Below are 9,354 nucleotides of genomic sequence, written 5' to 3'. Positions count from 1 at the left end.
CATGCATTCTACTACTGAGCTACACCCCCAGCCACATGGCTTTTCCTTCTTTTATTCTGAAGTCTGACATAGCATGGTTCACCTAGAATTCTAAGATTTTGAGTAAGGAAGTATTTCTGCAGATTTGGTGTTTCTAACTGATCTCTACTGATAGGAGAAAGATTCAAACCATAGTCAATTCTAAGAACAGTTCAAAGATCAGAGACAGTGTTTCTTAAAAGGATCTACCTGGCTGTAAATTTAAATTTAATTTTGGTCACTTCCCTCCCATACCATATTTAAAAAAAAAAATAAAAAAAAACCCTTTAAACACTGCAATAACTTTGAAGAAGAAAAGACATCTATGTCAGACACTAGAGACAGTCAAATGCTTACTAGCACTAGCTACATCGCAAAAGAAGTATAGTCAAAAGAAAAGAGGACTGCTACAGAAGCCAGGTGCGGTGGTGCAGTCCTGGAACTTCAGCAGAGAGAGACAGAGACAGAGACAGAGACAGAGACAGAGAGACAGAGAGAGGGAGAGAGGCTAAGACAGGAGAGGAGGCTCACAAAGTTCAAGGCCATACTCTGGTATGTAACAAGACCTGATCTCAAAGACAAGAAAGACAGAAAACATATATACAGAGATTTTACAAACAATCTACCTCCCAGAAAGCAAGTGAAATGGAGTCAAGGACTTCAATGGAAGAAAAGAAAAACAGTGTCAGAAAACCAATAGGATGGTCAGAAAACCCTTCTGGGACAAACAGAACCCAGAACACGAGATCTTGAAGCCATTCTTCCTCATCTATCTGCTGCCTCCAGTCTGAACCCAGAAAGATCTTGATTATTTGAACNGATTGTCGATCAGGGTCCCCTTCATTTTTGCTTTCTTGGCTTCCAATTCAGCCAACTCCTGCAGCCTCCTCTTGCTCATGCCTTTGCGCTCCAGCTGCTTTTCAATCACTTTGGCATTCTGCNNGTAAGAGTCAGCAACTTCCCTAGCCTCTATCTCCTCTTCTTCTTCATCAATGGTAGACACAGTAACAGAGCTGAACTTGCCCATGTCTTTAGTCCTTTTGGTCATCATAACCTTCTTAGGAGGCTCTTGTTTCTGAGTATATATATTGGTTTTCCCAAAGCCTTGGCCAAATTTCACTACTGCTCCATCCANAATGAAGGTCACAGGANCATTCTTCGGCTGGGATTGGTAGAAGAGNGGCAGTCCACACTTTGCACACTTCTTCCTGTACTGACGTTCAATGCCCTCAGGCCTCCGAAGATAAGTAGTCTCCTCGTCTTCTGTGTTACAAAACTTGTGAGCATGTTTGGCAGCATCGATCACGCGAGACCGGTCCCGGGGCCTCATGGGCAATTTCTCTAACTGGCAATCCAGCACCAGGACCATCTGGCCACATAAACAGTAGTAGACATGGAGGGGCTTCTCGCCATCATCATATTCCTCGCGGTCCCGGGTGTCTGAGCAGGCCACCGACCGCGACACGACTTTCGGCATAGCTCCGGCAGAGCAGCCAGAAAACGCCAAGAAAATGAAGAGTCGCGCCGAGATGGCGTCACAGACACTCGCGCCAGACCGTATATCCCGAAGTAGGGCTTTTGAAGGTGAGGCGTGCCTGCGGCCCCTGCCTTCAGCCTGCTGGTTCTGCTTCCTGTCTCTGTGTGTGAACAGCTGTCACCTTGTGCTCAGCTACTATGAACGTGGACAGAGCTGCTCCTGTCACCTCCTTTCCCTGCTGTGACACTAGCCAATTGCAGATGAGGCCCTGTGGGAAAGTGGGTGGTGAGGTAACCAGGTGAAAAGACAGCAGAGGAGCACAGCAGAGGAGCATGGTGGAGGAGCACGGTGGAGGAACACAGTGGAGGAGCACAGAAGAGGAGCATGATGGAGGAGCACGGTGGAGGAACACAGTGGAGGAGCACAGCAGAGGAGCATGGTGGAGGAGCACAGCAGAGAAGCATGGTGGAGGAGCACGGTGGAGGAGCATGGTGGAGGAGCACGGTGGAGGAACACAGTGGAGGAGCACAGAAGAGGAGCATGGTGGAGGAGCACAGTGGAGGAGCACAGTGGAGGAGCATAGTGGAGGAGCACAGTGGAGAAGCACAGTGGAGGACTGTGAGCACTTCCTCCCTTGAGTAGTTCTGCCATTTGCTCTGGCTCTTAGAGCCCCTGAGGGATAAGTAACTAGACCACCTGGACTGGAGTTTATGCTGTATGTTCCCATAGTGTTCCCACATTACCTGACCATGAATTTTCAAAGCTTGTCTACATTAATGTGGTGCCAGAGTACATTCGTTCAACAAACCTGAGCTGGGCTGGGCAGAGAGCTGTGAGAGTAAAATCTCAAGCTTCCTGTTCAAGGAGCATCTTACCCAGTGCTTTTGAGGTCCCACAAAAGTCCTTCCTTTGCAGTCTCAGGACTCTCCACTTTTATTCACTATTTGATGCCATTCTAAGCAAAGGCGCACTGCTGTTCACTAGCCCAAATGCAATGTTCTCCTGTGTGTTGCACCATTCTGGTTTTAAATGTCTACACCGAGCCTTTAACACATAAACAGTCACAAAAATGTTATAGTGACTCAACTCAGGGGACTCAAATGGCCTCAAGAGAAAAAGCAGGCTCAAGTAACCCAGGGAGAAGAGAGGGCCGCCTGCATGGGCACAGAGCCAACCACTAGAGCAGGATGCTGTCGAGGGTTATAGGAGCCAACGCCTTATGCTGTGACCTGGGGTATATAGGACTAAGGGGTGCTGGGGACCACTCCTGCCAGCCTGTAGGTCAATATTACCTGTCTTGGCCAGGGTGCCATCCTGGAAAGCTATGCCATGCTGATTTCTCTTCCCTTCCTGCTGCCTTCTCTTGATGCTAGTCAGTAGGAAAAATGTGGATGGAGTGTGCCTGAGCCTAGATCTTGCAGGGATGCAGTCTCTTGGACTACAACAATGGGTGCAGCAATTCTTAGCCCAGAAATGGGCTGTGAGATGCCGGTAGAGGAGCGCACAATGTCCCACTCTCTGTGTGCAGCTGAGTTAGAGGCTGTGGTCATGGGGCAAGGCAGGTGTGGGCTAAGGCCTTCAGATGTCATTGCGAATACAAAACTCACAGGCTCATTTAGACTTGCAGGACAAGGTGATCATGCTCATGGTGACAGACACAGGGTCCTCGTGTGATGGCACTGGTCACACACTCCTGGAAGGAGGAAGCCCTGCACGATGCTCACCCCTGGACTAGTCAAATACAACTCCTGATCTCTGTTAAATGGCAAGAATGTGTGGGTACTGGAGGTAGCATGGTTACCAGGGATGGAACAGAGGAAGGCCTTCGGGCCACTGTGGATACTTGGAAGGTCAGTACAACATGACTTGTCTTCCCACTCTGCTCCCTTGCCATGAGGGGACTGGTTAGTCTCCACCACACACTCTTGCCAAGAAAAGCTACCCTGCCCTAGGCTGAAAGGCAGCAGAGGGAGCTGGTATAGAGCAGAACCCTCAGACTGTGAGCTCAGATGAGCCCTTTCTCTCGACAAGCTCAGTTCAACTCAGTCCTCTGAAACCATGAGCCAAAATAAATGTTTCCTCTTTGAAGTGTTCGGGTCAGGAAGGTTGTCCTAGTAAATTACCCCTGTCTGGGAGCCTTTGCAGTTTCCTGCTGATAGTGAAATGTTTCAAGTGGAATCTCTCTCTCTCTGATTTAGGCTTCCCCGAGCCATGACCTCAGCCTGAGCAACTTTCCAATCTTCTCCTGGAAGATTTCTGACCCCAGAGGGAAACTGGTCGGGTGCCCCCTCCTCATCCCTGCCTGTGTCCACACCACACTGATCCTGAAAAGGATACAAACCAGTGAGGACCCTTGACCTCTCTCCTCCACACTCCCATGTTGCCTCCCGACTCTCCAGTCGCTAATTTGATTTGTGCTTGGGGGTTTACAAATAAAAATAACAGCGGAAAGGGAGAGGACTTTGCTGTGCGCTAGGTTCCATCACCGTCCATTTCCTTCCTCTCCCTCCCCCATTCTCTCTCCCTCTCCCTTCCCTGACTCCCATCCTCTCCTCTCCCCTCCTCTGCCCTACCCGTCCCTCTCTCTCTCAGGTGGATGGTATCAGCAGCACCATTCTGCACCTGGCAAGCAGAGACCATAGCAAAGCTAAGTCATGTGATCATGCAGCTAGAAATGGATAGAATCAAGATTTGAACTGAAGTTATCCAATGAACGAGCTCCCCTTCCCAGTGAATGCGGCCTCTTGCCTGGTAACACATTAAACATGCAGTTGGATGCTAGGGTGCATTCTAATTCCAGAAACACAACTCCCACACCATCCTGAAATATGTATATAAACACTAATGCTTTTCACTCTGGGAATTCGCTGGTGAGGCCCCACTGCAAAAAAGGATGCGCTCATTTTTAAGCCTAGAAAATGTGTTTTTCCTTAATCCAAAGTATTCCTTTTGAGTCTTTTTTTTTAATCATGCCTAAAATTCCCACCATTTGTCTCTGCAATTGCATGAGGGCATTCTATCCCCAGAAGTCCCTAGTGAAGGGGAAACACATCACTCAATACAACAGTATGAAGCTATCATTCTCCCAGGAGTCTCTTTAAGTAACAAACCTTACCCCTACGCCCTCTAGGGATGGGCACATGGATCAGTCTTGACCAACCACAGTACTTCAGGTCCTTAGTCACTGATTTCCCTGCCAAACAGCATGTGAGCCAGCACAGGCCAGAGTTCTTCTCTGGCCCATTCTCATAGGATCTGCTAGAGAACGTCTTGTCCCTTGGGCTATGAAGATGGAAGAATCTGAGCCCACAGAACCTAGACTGGAAAGAAAGACAAGAAGAGAAAGAAGTGGGTATCTGAAGGTAGTGGTGGGTGCCTACAAACGTCCCAGGACCTGGGAGGTGGAGGCAGGGGCGTCCTGAGCTCAATACGAATCTGGGTGATATAGTAAAGCCCTTTCTCAAAATTAAAAAAGAAAGAAAAAAATCAAAAAGAAGAGAAGGAGTGGAAAGGAAAGTTTTCTTGGTTACTTTTCTATTGCTGGAGTAAAACACCATGGCCAAGGCAAATTACAAGAGAAAGAATTTAACTTGAGGGTTACGGTTTCAGAGGGTTAGGGTCCATGATGCTGGAGCAAAGATGTAGCAGCAGGGACAGCTGAGAGCTCACATCTTTTTTATTTATTTTACATATATGAGTACACAGTGTAGCTGTACAGATAGTTTTGAGCCTGCATCTGGTTGTTGGGAAATGAATTTAGGACCTCTGCTCACTCCGGTCAACCCTGCTCGCTCTGGGGCCGAAAGATTTATTTATTACTATAAATAAGTACACTGTCGCTGTCTTCAGACACACCAGAAGAGGGTGTCAGATCTTATTACGGGTGGTTGTGAGCCACCATGTGGTTGCTGGGATTTGAACTCAGGACCTTCAGAAGAACAGTCAGTGCTCTTACCCTCTGAGCCATCTCTCCAGCCTGAGAGCTCACATCTTGATGTGTAAATTGAAGACAGAAAGACAATGTACATGATGAGTCTTTGAAAGCTCAGTGCCAGTGAAACACTGCTTATCAAGTCCAGTAAAACAAGTACAGTTTTTTAAATAGTTTTATTACATGTGTATGTGAGTGTGTGTGTTTGAGTATGTGAGAGTGTCTGAGTGTGTGTGAGTATGTGTGTGTGTGTGTGTGTGAGTGAGTGAGTGTGTTTGTGTGAGTGAGTTGTGTGTGAGTGTGTGTGTGTATGTGTGTGTGTGAGTATGTGAGAGTGTCTGAGTGTGTGTGAGTGTATGTGTGTGTGTTTGTGAGTGAGTGAGTGTATTTGTGTGAGTGAGTTGTGTGTGAGTGAGTGTGTGTATGTGTGTGTGTGAGTATGTGAGTGTCTGAGTATGTGTGAGTAAGTGTGTTTGTGTAAGTTGTGAGTGTGTGTATGTGTGTGTGTGAGTATGTGAAAGTGTGTGTGTTTGTGTGAGTTGTGAGTATGTGTGTGAGTGTGTATGTGTGTGAGTGTATATGTGTGTGTTTGTGTGAGTTGTGTGTGTGTGTGTGTGTGTGAGAGTGTGTGTGAGAGTGTGTGTGTGAGTGTGTGTGTGTGTGTGTGTGTATTAAGACATATATGGCAGACATGAATCTGCATGAATCACTTCTTGCCTTCCACCACGTAGATCCCAGAGATCAAACTCAGGTCATCATGTTTGGCATCAAGAGCCTTTATCCACGGAGCCACCTTTACCCACAACCCAAGTAGGTTTTAAAACAAATACATCAACTCCAGGCTTCTTTAGTGATCTTCAGTGGGACTGAAGCTCACCATTTCCTCTCTCTGAGCTTCATCAAGAAAAATGGGCATTGCATAACACTTCCTCTGCCCGTAAAGCCACTAGAGCCATCACACGTGCCCTGCTTCATGGTCTGTTCTAACGTCCATCACATCTCCAAAGGTCCCACCTCCAACTCCCTACCATCAAAGTTGAATTTAAGGAGAAGGTTCCCAGTACATGAGCTTAGAGAGGCTAATAACCATTCTGTGAGGCATTAGGCGGAATCATGGGCCTGAAAGAAAGCAGTGTGCTCTCAGCTTCAACCCATTCTGTTCGTGGGAACCACTGCAACCATTGTCTGCAACATTGGTGTTCAGGGTCCAGCCACCCACAGTCAAACACAATCCCCAAATATCTAATGGGAAATTCAGAAATAGAAAATAATGTTTTAAACTGCAAGGTCATGCAATTCATAAAGCAAAATCTCCCAGCCTCCCAGCTGAAAATGGAGCCAGTTCTTTGTCTGGCGTTACCCGATCTCTACCTTCTACTCTCCTGTTGGCCATGCAGCTGCCATCTTGCAGCAGCAGCTCCTTATTGATGAGTTGGTTGATCTTAGGCAACAGCAGAGCCCACCACCAACTTGTGCAGCAGGAAGTGTATCTGGCCTGCTATGTGACTGAAGCTGTCATCTTGTTATGCTAACAGCTGTTTGAGTAACAGAAACCTCAGGAGGTCTGGATAGTGTCCACCCAAGACAGCTGACCCTCGTGACACCTGTGGGCTGCTATTGAAAATATGAGTACACTGTAGCTGTCTTCAGACGCATCAGAAGAGGGCATTGGTTCCCATTACAGATGATTGTGAGCCACCATGTGGTTGCTAGGAATTGAACTCATGACCTTCAGAAGAACAGTCAGTGCTCTTAACTGCTGAGCCATCTCACCAGCCCACAATCTATGATTTTTAAATATCTACCATAAGTTGTTGCACTTACCTGTGCATCTTGGCTCTAAGAGCACTGGCTGCTCTTCCAAAGGCCGTCTTCCCAGCCCTAAGGGGCTCTTCTTTAGGGGCTCCTGGGTAGCCCCAGGAAAAAGGTTGGACGTTGGGCCTCAGCTCTCCACCTTCTCTGCAGCTGATCTTCCCTGCTCCAGTACTTTGTCCAGTGACTTAACTGACCTATGTTTCTTTGTTTGTTTGGTTGGTTGGGTTGGTTTGGTTTAGGAGGGGGATTGGGTAGACTGGAATCCAGAAACAATCCTGGTTATTAAAACCACTGTGATAGTTAGGGTTCATTGTCAACTTGACACAGTGTAAACTAAACAGGGAGAAGGACTTCTGGCCACCCTCGTGGTCGTTATCTTGATTAAGTTGATTGATACAAAGACTCAACTGTGAGTGGTGCCATTCCCTAGGCAGGGAGCCCTGGACTGAAGAAAACAGAGGAAGCAAGCTGAGAACCAGCACCCAGTACATCTAGTCCTGGCTGTGGGTGTGATGTGGGATGTGAGTGGCTGCCTCTGGCTCCTCGCCTTCCCCCCACTCCCACCCCCTACCCCCCATGGTGATGAACTGTACCTTCAACTATGAACCAGAATAAATCCTTTCTCCCTTAAGCTTCTTTAGTCAGGGCATCTTATTACAGCACCAAGAAAAGAAAGTTTTCCGCTGAGAACCCTCACCAGGGTTCTGATGGTTGAACTAGTCTGGGTTACACAGGAGAGCAGAAAGCAGAAAATCTCCCTCCAAACTCACTGCTCGGAGAGGCCAGTCACCCTTCAAATCTCTCTGTAGGTTTGCACTAAAGTTTATAGATGCCTGTGAGCTAGCAGATGCAAGCCACTTTATGTGTTGTGAGGTCTCTTATCATCATCTAGAACAGGTCTGTTGTGGGTTTCCAGTGCTTGTGCCTACGGCCATGCCTGGCTCGGCTGTCATTTTACGGGTCATCTGTTGAATCTCCTCAGCCACGGTGTGAAGTAAGTTATGACAATTCTCGTCACGGTTGGGGAAACTGAGGTGTGAAGAGATTAAAATAAGTCACTCAAAGGATCTGTGTGACAACTTCCACAGACTGAGGCGATTGACCTCAAAAGGGGGAGGCCTCCTGGAACCGGTTGTGGAACTCTTCAATGGAGAAAAAAATATTGAGCGGTAGTTCTCATGGCAATCCATCTGTTTTGTTTTCTCTTATTCCTTTTCTTATTTACATGTTCCTGGTAGCCTAGGCCAAGATCTTAAGGGAGAATAATGGGTAAGAAACCATCCCTAAAGATGGGGCCATTAACATGACCTTATCCCCAGGGAAACCAACGCTTTACTTTCTAAATCATTTACAAAACTAGTATGGAGCTGGGCATGGTGGTGCACGTCTTTAATCCCAGCACTTGGGGTGGGGGGCAGAGACAGGTGGATTTCTGAGTCCAAGGCCAGCCTGGTCTACAAAGTGAGTTCCAGGACAGCCAAGACTATACAGAGAAATCCTGTCTTGAAAAACCAAAAACCAAAAACCAAAAACCAAAACCAAAACAAAACAAAAACAAAACAAAACAAAACAAAACAAAACAAAACAAAACAAAAAACAAACAAAAAAAACCTAGTATGATAGATAAAAACTTTCCCAACAATAAAATTTCATATGGCTACATGTGTGTCATCAGTGGTAGATTTTGATATATGGTAAAGAAAGCCTTAATTAGAAAGAATTAAAATAGTTTAAATTTAAACATTGAAGATTTATAAAAAATCAGGCACTAGATGTTAAATAATAACTGACCACGGGGCTGGAGAGTTAGTTCAGAGGTTAAGAGCACTGACTGTTAAAGATTTATTAACCTGCTCCTGAAAATATGCCACTAGCCTTGGACAACAGCCCCCACTGAATACATCCTTTTAGAATTGTTATATTTTGATGATTTATATTAATAATGATGTTACCTGTTCTGTTTGTGATTCACTGAATACATAGTTTCAGAGTTGTAATGCTTGGATGATTTTTGTGTTTTACTGTGCCAAACGATTTTTGTTGGTATTTGTGATTGTTTCACGGGATATGGTTTCTAAGAGATGAAATGTTTGGTTTTTTAATGTATAAAATC

The 9,354-nt window shown here is 46.2% G+C and overlaps 1 pseudogene across 1 annotated transcript; it reads right to left on the bottom strand.

Moving 5' to 3' along the window:
• Positions 1 to 787: 787 nt before the first annotated feature.
• On the bottom strand, positions 788 to 1,577 carry LOC110284313 (annotated as a pseudogene). The gene has a single exon (XR_002376920.2). The product of XR_002376920.2 is annotated as a UPF0428 protein CXorf56 homolog pseudogene (transcript).
• Between the last annotated feature and the right edge of the window lie 7,777 nt (positions 1,578 to 9,354).

Source organism: Mus caroli, chromosome 17 (genome assembly GCF_900094665.2).
Source record: "Mus caroli chromosome 17, CAROLI_EIJ_v1.1, whole genome shotgun sequence".
Classification (NCBI taxonomy): Eukaryota; Metazoa; Chordata; class Mammalia; order Rodentia; family Muridae; genus Mus; species Mus caroli.
The sequence above is the reverse complement of the archived record's forward strand: the minus strand, read 5'-3'. Positions and strand labels throughout refer to the sequence as shown.